Consider the following 13,134-nt stretch of genomic DNA (forward strand, 5'->3'; position numbering starts at 1 on the left):
GGTATCACAAAGAGCTTCTGTTTACATGTGTTATATCTACTGATATTTACCAAATTAGAAATTAAAATTGAGAATTTCCATTTATTTATTCGCTTTAAAATAACTCCCTAAAAATCATTCTACTACGTGGTCCTAATTGAAAGCTAAGGTAAAACCAGAATGTCCTGCAATCACTTGTGGCCTCTGGTAACACTGTATTTTAAATCACAGACTTAAAATACTGAAAAATATTAAATAAATAAAAAAAAGGATCAATGTGTATTTTGATAGAAGGGGCTATAACAGTCATAATAGCAAGACAGCTCTTTCATAATGCTTTTACCAGAAACCAAACAGTTATAAATACAGTGGCTAAATATATGGGCTCCAACAGTCAACTGCCTGGGTTCAAGTCTTAGTCCTGCCACTTACCAAATGCATGCCCCAGTACAAGTTATTTACTCTCACTGTTTTAAATCCTCATCATTATCATGGGAATAACAATAATACCTAACTCATAAGATGTTTAAATTTATTTATATACTTACAACAAGATACTATACAGCATGAAAAGTGCTTAGCAAAATATCTCATATGTAGTAAGTGTTCAGTAGGATGTTGACAATTATTATTCTAAAAACTTTTAAGATTAACAATTTTAGTTAGAATAAAAATAGAATATTTCTGCCATCTCAAACAACAATCAAAAGCAAGCACAGGAAAGTCCGTATGTGTTCAAAAGGTCTAAAAGAACATTTAAAGAACTCTGTTTAGAAAACTTAAGAATAGCTGGGCGCAGTGGCTCATGTCTGTAATCCCAGCACTTTAGGAGGCCAAGGTGGGAGGATCACGAGGTCAGAAGATAAGACTACCCTGGTTAACACGGTGAAACCCCATCTCTGGCCGGGCGCGGTGGCTCACGCCTGTAATCCCAGCACTTTGGGAGGCCGAGACAGGCAGATCACGAGGTCAGGAGATCAAGACCATCCTGGTTAACATGGTGAAACCCCGCCTCTACTAAAAATACAAAAAAAAAGTTAGCCGGGTGTGGTGGCGGGCGCCTGTAGTTCCAGCCACACGGGAGGCTGAGGCAGGAGAATGACGTGAACCCAGGAGGCGGAACTTGCAGTGAGTGGAGATCACGCCACTGCACTCCAGCCTGGGCGACAGAGAGACACTCCGCCTCAAAAAAAAAAAAAAAAAAAAAAAGAAAACCCATCTCTACTAAAAATACAAAAAAATTAGCTGGGCGTGGTGGCGGGCGCCTCTAATCCCAGCTATTCAGGAGGCTGAGGCAGGAGAATGGCGTGAATCCAGGAGGCAGAATTTGCAGTGAGTCGAGATCATGCCACTGCACTCCAGCCTGGGCAACAGAGTGAGATTCCGTCTCAAAAAAAAAAAAAAGAAAAGAATACTTAAAAATTACATTATTAATAACTACAAGAAACATGATGCATTTCCCATCGTGACAAAAGGTATGAACAATGTCTGCATTTTGTAGCTGAAGAACTAGAAAATGCTGTTGGCAACAAGCTGAACATACACAACTACAAAGCTGAACATAAACAACTGTAACAAAATGATAATTTAGGAACAGAAATCATACTGATGAACAAAAAAGACAAAAATAAAACAACTACCTGGCCTCTCCTGACTGCTCAGTTCAGTAGTTTAGCTTCCAGAAACTATCAAATAAACTCAGAATGAACTGCTACATGGGGAATGATCAAAGAACAAAAAGCCTGTAATGATCAATAAAGACTGAACTAAAGAGAAATGGGAAATAAACTTTTCCGATTATGTAGACATCAATTACAACTAATCCCTAGCCAAACAAAAACCAAAATTTACAAAACTCATTGTCTATGACAACGTTAGGCATTTTCCTAGCACAATGACGGGATTCTTCTGAGAAAGATATGTTTTAAGGAGGACTTTTCATAAACTGTATCCTGGAGAGAGGTAAACTAACCATACAATATGAATAAACTGATGGAGGATTAACTTGAAGACAAGGAGAGTAAGGATACAAAGAGACAGATCTTCAAATACTGAGACGGATTGGACTTACTCTGTACTGTTCCAAAGAATGGGACTCGGAAGCATGAGAAGGTGCATAGGTAGATTTAAGCTAAATATGAGGAAGAATTTTAACGATTAGAGATGCTCAACCATGAAACGAACTGCCTCTCAAAACTGCTCAGAGAGACCTGGAGAGCCATCTGTCACAGATATTTTAGAAGAAACACCTGTGAGAATCAAACTGGGCCAGATGATCTTTAGAGCATCTCAGAAATCAAGGGTCTATGAGGTATCTTAAGATACCTTCCTAATATAATACAAATTCTACCTGACCCCTACAGTTCAATGTATTTACACACTATCATTTCATAGAATGATCACATATTCAGGACCAACAAATAATTACACTTTCAGGCTAAATCTCATGTGCTCTATTTTTCTATTTCTCTTTAGAAAACTGAGAGAAATGGAAGCATCCTAATTCTGACATATTTCACACGACCAAATGTCTTGACCTAAAAAGGCTCTGTAGATTTTGGAAACCCTCCTTATACATGTCTTTTTTTTTTCTTTTTCTTTTTTTTGAGCTGGAGTCTCACCCTGTTGCCCAGGCTGGAGTGCAGTGGTGCAATCTTGGCTCACTGCAACCTCCACCTCCCGGGTTCAAGCAATTCTTCTGCCTCAGCTTCCCAAGTAGCTGGGACTACAAGCCCACGCCACCACGTCTGGCTAATTTTTGTATTTTTAGTAGGGACTGGGTTTCATCATACTGGCCAGGCTGGTCTCGAACCCCTGACCTCGTAATCTGCCTGCCTTGGTCTCCCAAAGTGCTGGGATTACAGGCATGAGCCACCACACCCGGACCTCCTTATACATATCTACCCTAAGAAAGTATTTTCTTTCTTCTAAGTAAACGAGTAGTATTTCAAGAAGTACAAAAACAAGTAAAATGAAGGACTAATTCCATTTACTCATTAAACTCATCTGCTGAAAAAAGTAGACAGTATTGGGGAGGGAAATGCTCTAATGTGCTTACAGTTCAATTTTGTGTTTCAAAGTTCCAAAAGTTTAAGAGTCTGGTAATTAGCTATTTGTTAAATCTCTCACCAATCAAAGGGAAATTATATACTGCAAAACAGGTGTGAGAGAAAGTAATGCTGGCAACAAAAAGTTCTATTCAGCAATTGAACTACTTCTACTACTGCTTTAAGGAGACAATAGTTTTGGGGTTAACAGTTTCGGTTTGCTTCAAATGCTTGTAAGAGCTACTACAGTATATGTAAATTTGAATATATGTGCATATGGTAATTTCTCTCCAAACCAGCCAACAGACACAGCAATGCTGTTAACAGCAGATTATACCTCTTAGCCAAGACTAGTATCATTCTGTATTATTTATTCTAAGCAGTCCCTGTAGTTAAGATATACGTAAGAAGAGAAGAGTAAATTTCATTCCAAGTATCATTTCACAAGAGTTTTAGTTAATAGTGGGGGGCGCCAAACCATACACTATTAAAATCAAACACATCGAATCAAAGACCCTAACAAAGTACAGTACCATGTTCTACATCAAATTCAGATTAAAACTCAATCCTTGACTGCCTATAATCCTTTACCTATAAAAGTAAAATCTGCAAATGTTAAAATCAATAATATAGATAATACAAATAGAAACAATAGGGATATTTCGATGTTTATTTCATACCTGAAAGTGTTTAATTAGTACAAAACTGAAAGTGTTTAATTATTACAAAACTATGTATATTAGTTTTGCTGAAAGTGTTTATTACAAAACTATGTATATTTTGCAAATAAGAAAAATGAGATTCAGAGTCACACAATTAGTACATAACGACATCAGGGTAGGAACCTGTGTCGGTTTCATAAAACCTAGGTTCCTTTTAGGTAAACCAAATTATTTTATATATAGTTAAAATAATTTAAACAGAAGAGAGCTCAAACCACTTTATGTGTTAACTTATTCACACCAAGAAACCTAAAAGAGGCCGGGCGCGGTGGCTCAAGCCTGTAATCCCAGCGCTTTGGGAGGCCGAGACGGGCGGATCACGAGGTCAGAAGATCGAGACCATCCTGGCTAACATGGTGAAACCCCGTCTCTACTAAAAAATACAAAAAACTAGCCGGGTGAGGTGGCGGGCGCCTGTAGTCCCAGCTACTCGGGAGGCTGAGGCAGGAGAATGGCGTAAACCCGGGAGGCAGAGCTTGCAGTGAGCTGAGATCCGGCCACTGCACTCCAGCCCGAGCGACAGAGCGAGACTCCGTCTCAAAAAAAAAAAAAAAAGAAACCTGGCCGGGCGCGGTGGCTCAAGCCTGTAATCCCAGCACTTTGGGAGGCCGAGACGGGCGGATCACGAGGTCAGGAGATCGAGACCATCCTGGCTAACACGGTGAAACCCCGTCTCTACTAAAAATAAAAAAAAAACTAGCTGGGCGAGGTGGCGGGCGCCTGTAGTCCCAGCTACTCCGGAGGCTGAGGCAGGAGAATGGCGTAAACTCGCGGGCAGAGCTTGCAGTGAGCTGAGATCCGGCCACTGCACTCCAGCCCAGGCGACAGAGCAAGACTCCGTCTCAAAAAAAAAAAAAGAAACCTAAAAGAGTTATGTTTTAGGGCCGTGCGCGGTGGCTCAAGCCTGTAATCCCAGCACTTTGGGAGGCTGAGACGGGCGGATCACGAGGTCAGGAGATCGAGACCATCCTGGCTAACACGGTGAAACCCTGTCTCTACTAAAAAATACAAAAAAACTAGCCGGGCGAGGTGGCGGGCGCCTGTAGTCCCAGCTACTCGGGAGGCTGAGGCAGGAGAATGGCGTGAACCCGGGAGGCGGAGCTTGCCGTGAGCTGAGATCCGGCCACTACACTCCAGCCTGGGCGACAGAGCAAGACTCTGTCTCAAAAAAAAAAAAAAAAAAAAGAGTTATGTTTTAAAGAGATAGACTATTTTTTACGCCCCACTGCTGAATAATAAAGAATACAGCTGGTCTTTGTCCCTGGTGCCTGGTAGAATACTCTAATCCTCAGCATTTCCTGAATAACAGGAGTGTCTTTGTTATTCATGAGCCCCTTGGATCACCCCTCAGTTTATGCTAAGAGATGAGAAGACTCAGGACAGGGGCTGGTCACCAGAAAAGACCAACCACCATGTGATTAGAGGGTTGGGGCTCTGAGCCACCCTGACCTGGGTAAGGAAGCACATGGGGCTGGAGATTGAGTTGAATCATGAGGTCAAAGATTCAACCAATCATGCATTCATAAAGAATCCCCAATAAAAACATTGTACTGAAGCTCAGTGGAGCTTTCTAGTTGATGAACTGTTCAATATGGTAGGAGGGTGACAGGCCTTGATTCCACTGGGAGAGGGCACAAAGTTCCATATTTGGGACTCTTCTAGACCTCACCCTATGTGTCTCTTCAGTTGGCTGGTGCTGATTTGCATCAAGCTACAACTGTAATTGTAAGTATAGCACCTTCCTGAATTCTGCCAAGTTCTTCTTTGTAGACAGTTGGTCAGAAGTGCAGCTGGAGTCTGAAGGGCAGTCTTGTTGGGGACCTTGCCCTTTAACTTGTGAAGTCTGCACTACTCTGGCAGTCAGTGTCAGAACTGTATTACAGCAAGCCAGCTGGTGTCAGAAAAACCATTAAGAAAGAAAAATCAGCAAAGCACAGTGGCTCACACCTGTAATACCAGCACTTTGGGAGGCAGTGGTGGGCGAATCCCAAGGTTACCGAGGTCAAAGCCTTTCTTTAAGGTGTCCACGCCGCCCAATCCCGCTCAAAGCAGCCCTGAGAAACATCGCCCATTATCTCTCCATACTGAGGGAAGAGAGAGACCCTCTCATATTGTTTTATATTGTTTTATACTCAGAAAAGGAAAGAGAAGCAAAACTAAAGGCAGGTAGCCCGGCGCCTAGGAACCAGACTGGAAACCAGGCCTGGGCCTGCCTGACCTAAGCCTGGTAGTTAAAATTCCATCCCTGACCTAGCAACTGATGTAATCTATAGATTCCAGATATTGTATGTAAAGACACCGTGAAACCTCCCATTCTGTTCTGTTTCACTCTGACCACCGGTGCTTGCAGCCCCTGTCACATACCCCTTGGCTTGCTCAATCGATCATGACCCTCTCACGCGGACCCCCTTTCAGTTGTGAGCCCTTAAAAGGGACAGAAGTTGAGCACCTGACGAGCTCGGATTTTAAGACGTTAGCCTGCCGATGCACCCAGCTGATTAAAGCCATTCCCTTCACTACCTCAGTGTCTGAGGGGTTTTGTCCATGGCTCATCCTGCTACAATACCACCCCCAAAAATTTCTGCCACCCCAACATCCTACCACTATTTTGTTTTGTGTTTCTTATTAATATAAGAAGACCAGAATGCCAGGCCTCTGAGCCCAAGCCTGCCCGTATACATCCAGATGGCCTGAGGCAACTGAAGAACCACAAAAGAAGTAAAAATGGCCGGCTCCTGCCTTAACTAATGACATTACCTTGTGAAATTCCTTCTCGTGGATAATGACTCTCAGAAGCTCCCTCACTGAGCATCTTGTAAACCCCAACCCTGCCCACAAGAGAAAAACTCCCTTTGACTGTAATTTTCCACTACCCACCCAAATCCTATAAAACTGCCCCACCCCTATCTCCCATTGCTGACTCCTTTTTCGGACTCAGCCCACCTGCACCCAGGTGATTAAAAAGCTTTATTGCTCACACAAAGCCTGTTTGGTGGTCTCTTCACACAGATGCGCTTGACAAAGAGATCAAGACCATCCTGGCCAACACGGTGAAACCCCATCTCTACTAAAAATACAAAAATTAGCTAGGCGTGGTGGTGCGCGCCTGTCGTCCCAGCTACTCGGCAGGAGAATCACTTGAACCCAGGAGGCAGAGGTTGCAGTGAGCTGAGATTGTGTCACTACACTCCAGCTTGGACAACAGAGTGAGACTCCATCTCAAAAAAAAAAAAAAAAAAAAAAAAGAGAAAAATCTAGCCAGGTGCAGTAGCGTGCCACTGTAGTCCCAGCTACTCAGGAGGCTGAGACAGGAGAATCACTTGAGCCCAGTTCAAGGTTGTTGTGTGTTATGACAGGGCCTGTGAATAGCCACAGTACTCCAGCCTGGACAACATAGCATGATTCAATCTCTGTATTTTTAAAAAAAGAAAAATAAATTTTAAAAATTCTGCCAATTAAACTGTAACCTACCATCAACTCTAATATATATGCTGATTTCGGAAGTTTTTTTTTTTTTTTTTTTTTTTTTTTTTTTTTTTTTTTTTTTGAGGCGGAGTCTTGCTCTGTCTCCCAGGCTGGAGTGCAGTGGCCGGATCTCAGCTCACTGCAAGCTCCGCCTCCTGGGTTCCCGCCATTCTCCTGCCTCAGCCTCCCAAGTAGCTGGGACTACAGGCGCCCGCCACCTCGCCCGGCTAGATTTTTGTATTTTTAGTAGAGACGGGGTTTCACTGTGTTCGCCAGGATGGTCTCGATCTCCTGACCTTGTGATCCGCCCGTCTCGGCCTCCCAAAGTGCTGGGATTACAGGCTTGAGCCACCGCGCCCGGCGGAAGTTTTAAAATGGATAAAAAATGTTTCAAAATAAAATTATTTACCTATATTCCAATTTTGTAACATATAAAGCACTCTTTAAAAATTTTTAGGCCGGGCGCGGTGGTTCAAGCCTGTAATCCCAGCACTTTGGGAGGCCGAGACGGGCGGATCACGAGGTCAGGAGATCGAGACCATCCTGGCTAATACGGTGAAACCCCATCTCTACTAAAAAATACAAAAAACTAGCCGGGCGACGAGGCGGGCGCCTGTAGTCCCAGCTACTCGGGAGGCTGAGACAGGAGAATGGCGTGAACCCGGGAGGCGGAGCTTGCAGTGAGCTGAGAGCCGGCCACTGCACTCCAGCCTGGGCGGCAGAGCAAGACTCCGTCTCAAAAAAAAAAAAAAAAAAATTTTTAAATAGTACAAAAATATGTAGGGGAAAAAACTCCTTTTCCCCTATTCAGTGGTAATCAGTTCAGTACATATCCTAAAACAGAATTTTTCATTCCACCTTTGTAATTTCAAAATACGGCAAACAAAATTTTAGTGACTCAGCAAACGGGAATCAGAACTCAGCATCCCAAATCCCAAGGGTGCTATTTTCTGTTATACACACCCTATTGGTTCTAAACTAATTTTAAAAGATAGCTACTGACTATTCAGAAATCTTAGTTTCTCTTCTCATCTGATTAATGAAAAAATAAAAATTAAAAAAAGAAAAACTCTTGGTTATTTTGATGACTAAGAATAAAAGTATATGACCATCAGCCAAAGGGCAATCCATGTTATCACAAATGATCTTAACTTCTCAGACAGGAGGCAATGATTACACTAAGTTTCACTAGTGAGTCATTTTTATCACTCAAAACAGTTCAATAGAAAAGTCAAGCCAAATATTTTAATTGTAAGCAGCAGCAGATTGAGAGACAAGACCAATTTATCACCAGCCAGCTGCAGGAATGTGCTTTCAACCTGAACCCTCTGAGTCTATTTTCACATCTATTGAACAAAAGGAAATGGCCTCAGTGTTTCCTAATGGGGAAGTTTCTGACTTTTGGGGCAGGAAAATCCTTGGCTGTACAGGGCTGTCCGACACACATTTTTCTTTTTCTTTTTTTTCTGAGACAGGATCTCTCTGTCGCCCAGGCTGGAATGCAGTGGTGCAATCTTGGCTCGCTGCAACCTCCGCCTCCCAGGCTCAAGCGATTCTCCTACCTCAGCCTCCCAAGTACTGCGTGAACTGGAACCACAAGTGTGCATCACCATGCCTGGCTAATTTTTTTGTATTAATATTTTTGGTAGCAACAGGGTTTCACCATGTTGCCCAGGCTGATCTAGAACTCCTGAGCCCAAGCGATCCTCCTGCCTCGGCCTCCCTAAGTGCTAGGATCACAGATTTCAGCCACTGCACCTAGCACACACACATTTCAATAAGCCTCTCTGGCCCTTGCCACCTAAATTCTGTAACTCCTCCCAGCAGTTATGACAACCCAAAAACCCTGTCCCCACACACATTTCCAAATGGCAAGGTGGGACGGTTGTAGGGTAGATTTAGTTTCACCAGCAGATGGTCTCTCTAAGGTTTCTTCAAGCGCTAAAATTCTATAAATTAGTAATAATCTTGAGTTATATTTGAGTGATAACTCATGGTTGGAAAAAACAAAGTAGTAATGAATAACTCAAAGAAAATGTGGGGTAATTTTAATCCCAGTAATCCCATTTCCAGGACCTAGCCTAAGGAAATCAGCAGTGTGACAATTCATGGGCAATGGTTTAGTCAAAGCAACACCACTTCTAAGGGTTGCATGATTTCAAACAACTGAAATAGGTGATATTTACTGAGCACTTGTTAGGTGCCAGACATCAATCGAAGTACTTTACTTCCTTGCTATTTGAAGTACAGCACATCTCTTAGGAGCTTAATTGAAATGTACATTCTCAGGTCCCACCTAAACCTACTGAAACAGAATCTGTATGTGAACAAGCCCCACAGGTAGACAGTTTAAGCAGCACTACAAGTATTAATTCATTTAATCTTCATATCACATATAATTAATTTAATCCTCATGACAACTCAATAATGTAAATATTACCATCTTCCATTTTACAGATTACTACACTGAAGCACAGAACATTATATATAACCTGCATAGTAACTGTCAAAGCCAGGATTTGAACCCACACACTCTCATTCCAGAATCCAACCTCTAAACCATTATTGCATATTATGTCTCAACTTATAGTGTATCCATACAGAAGAATATTCTGTAACTATTAAAACTGGTGTCTAATTTCTAATGACACCATTAAATTAAGATGATCCGGTCGGGCACGGTGGCTCACGCCTGTAATCCCAGCACTTTGGGAGGCCGAGGCGGGCAGATCACCTGAGGTCAGGAGTTCGAGACCAGGCTGCCCAACGCGGAGAAACCCCATCTCTACTAAAAATACAAAAAATTAGCGAAGTATGGCAGTTCATGCCTGTAATCCCAGCAACTTGGGAGGCTGAGGCAGGAGAATCACTTGAATCTGGGAGGTAGAGGTTGCAGTGAGCCGAGATCACACCACTGCACTCCAGCCTGGGCCACAAGAGTGAAACTTGGTCTCAAAAAAAAAAAAAAAAGAAATTAAGATGATCCACTAAGTAGACAGGATGTAAAACTGAATATATGAGCCCAAATACATAAATATTTAAAAGTATGTGGAACTGAGAAAAGATCTGGGGAAAAATAATGTTACTGTGGGGAGGCAATACAGAAGACAGATGTAGTGTCAGAATGCCAGGATTCATACTCCAGCTCTACCACTTAGTAGCTGATTGCACTTAGACGAGATGATTAACCCTGTGAAATCTTACTTTCCTCATTTATAAAATGGGGACAGTGTTTACCTCACAAGATGGTTGTGAGGATTAAATGAGGTAATTTACATAAAGCATAAGCATTGATTATTATCATTTCTCTTTATGCTTTTTCATTTTCCAAAATTTCTTCGGTAAACATACTTCAGTAATCAGCAAAAAGTTCCTTAAAAAGATAATGCCGGCCGGGCGCGGTGGCTCAAGCCTGTAATCCCAGCACTTTGGGAGGCCGAGACGGGCGGATCACGACGTCAGGAGATCGAGACCATCCTGGCTAACATGGTGAAACCCCGTCTCTACTAAAAAATACAAAAAACTAGCCGGGCGAGGTGGCGGGGCCTGTAGTCCCAGCTACTCAGGAGGCTGAGGCAGGAGAATGGTGTAAACCCGGAAGGCGGAGCTTGCAGTGAGCTGAGATCCGGCCACTGCACTCCAGCCTGGGCCACAGAGCGAGACTCCGTCTCAAAAAAAAAAAAAAAGATAATGCCTTAGATTGTCAATTAGCTGATAAAGGGCTATCAGAAGAAAGTACTTACTCCCTTGATTAGATAATGTAAGACTGATCATAAACAAGAAACAGCTGAGTAATAGATCTAAAAAAGATCTTGAAATAAGCACGATTAAATAGTGAAACTGAGGAAGGGTCGCTGCTGTGCCAGTTCCTCTGTCACAGCTGGCCTTTACTTAGAACGAAGTCCATCATCTACCTTGAATGATTCAGGCATTCCAACTGCAGGGCAGTACCTGCCTGACCCTGAGCAGGTTACTGAATCTCTCTCAAGGACTCAATCTTCCTCATCTAAAAACAATGATACTAACTCCCTTGGAGTTACTGTGAAGATTTAATGAGAAAATGCGCATAAAGCACGAAGCACACTAACACATGAAAGCACTTAATGTTAGCTGAACTCTACCATCATCATCATCCTTAAGCTGGATAAAAGTTATTGAGCTCCTACTCCAGCAATGAAAATATATTTACTCTTTGAAACCACAGTTCAATAGTGTTTTCATTATTTTCTAATCAATTACACCTTCAAAGGGCTATTTCATTATAAATGATGAAGGCTACAGGGCTAAAAAGAAACAGCCTCCTCACTTTTAAGTACAGTTTAGATTCACATAAGTAAATAAACTATCACATTCAGATTCTTAACTATACAACTACTAGTAGCAAGTCAATTCCAGTGGGGTTTTCTTCATATTTCTAATATCTTTGTATACATAAACATTACTATACAAATGAATACATCATATACTTAAATAGGTTAATCAATCACTACCAGATATAATCTAGGTCAAGGCTTTCCACCTGATAAAATTAGATCAGAGTCAGTGTTAAGATTTAGAAAAGCCTAAGGATCACCCAGTCTGATCCTTTCGTTTTACAAATGGATTTAGCAAATGTAGTTAACTGGTGAACAAGGAAAACATTCAAATGCTAATCTACTTTTTCAGGAATTAGCCTAAATCCTAAAAAGAACACATAGTAGATCTCAGTTTAGACTTTAAAAATGACATCAAATTTTAGCTCAGCTAAAGGTGTTACTATTATTACCACACTTCTAAGGTGTAAGTGGGAGCTTCCTTTTCACTTTCAACAGTATTAAATCCACAGCTTTGAATTGTTTCAAGACATTTTTTTAATGACAGGAAATGGGGAGGAGAGAAAAATCATGGTCAGGCATTTAAAGAGCTCTTATTTGACATCTAATTCAAAGATTTGCGATTTTCTTTAAAAAGCTGAATCAAAGAGTTCACATGCATAGTATAAGACTGTTATAAAAATATTTCCTTCACATTTATATAGAAATTTTTCAAAACACAAATGGCTTTTAAACCCACGAAAATATGTTAAGATAAATGAAAATTAAAATAACAAAACAACAAAATTCCTATCACATTTGCAGAACTCTAAGTCACTTGGCCCGGAATGCTGACTTTATGATTCTCTAATTTTAAAACTGTTAACAATCATTTCTATTTACGAGCAAGTCTGAGCTCATGCATGTGTACGTCCCTATTTATATATAAAATTTAATACTAACATGTTTTTGAGAAAGGGGAAAACAGATATACTTTCATATTTCTGATGGAAATATAACCTCTATGAAGAGGAATTTGACAGTAACTATGAAAATTAAAAATGTTCATATCCTTTGACCCGGCTGTTCCACTTCCAGAAGTTTATCATACAGACTTTCACATATGAGAGATACCACAGGTACATGGATACTCATTGCAGCACTTCTTGTAGTAGCAAAGAACTGGTAACAACCTGAATGTCCATTAATAGAAGATTGGCTAAAATTATAGTGGACTCAAAATTGAACACTATTGCAGCCATTAAATAAATGACAACTATATAAATATTAACATGGAAAGATATCTAAAAAATATTAAGTCAATAATGTGTTGCACATAGCACCAGAGTTTTAAAATTTATAATACATGTACAGAGACATACTCATGCATGGGCACATATATGCTTATAATTAAACAGAATACTCCTAGCATACATAAGAAGCTGGTAATAACTATCTTGAAAAACAGGCCTGGGTAGTTGGGGAATGGGGGACAGAAAAGTACATCTCACTCTATATCCTTTTTAAAATTTCATTCTATTTACACTTTTAAAAAAAAACAACTATTTTTTTTTTTTTTTTGAGATAGAGTCTTGCTCTGTCACGCAGGCTGGAGTGCAGTGGCACGAT

At 41.1% G+C, this 13,134-nt stretch overlaps 1 protein-coding gene across 3 annotated transcripts in view; it reads right to left on the reverse strand.

Annotated features, from left to right (window-relative positions):
* Positions 1 to 13,134, reverse strand: part of PHLPP2 (PH domain and leucine rich repeat protein phosphatase 2) — a 79,292-nt gene that overhangs the window by 54,191 nt on the left and 11,967 nt on the right. The window lies entirely within an intron of this gene.

The sequence above is a fragment of the Rhinopithecus roxellana genome, chromosome 20, assembly GCF_007565055.1.
Source record: "Rhinopithecus roxellana isolate Shanxi Qingling chromosome 20, ASM756505v1, whole genome shotgun sequence".
NCBI lineage: Eukaryota > Metazoa > Chordata > Mammalia > Primates > Cercopithecidae > Rhinopithecus > Rhinopithecus roxellana.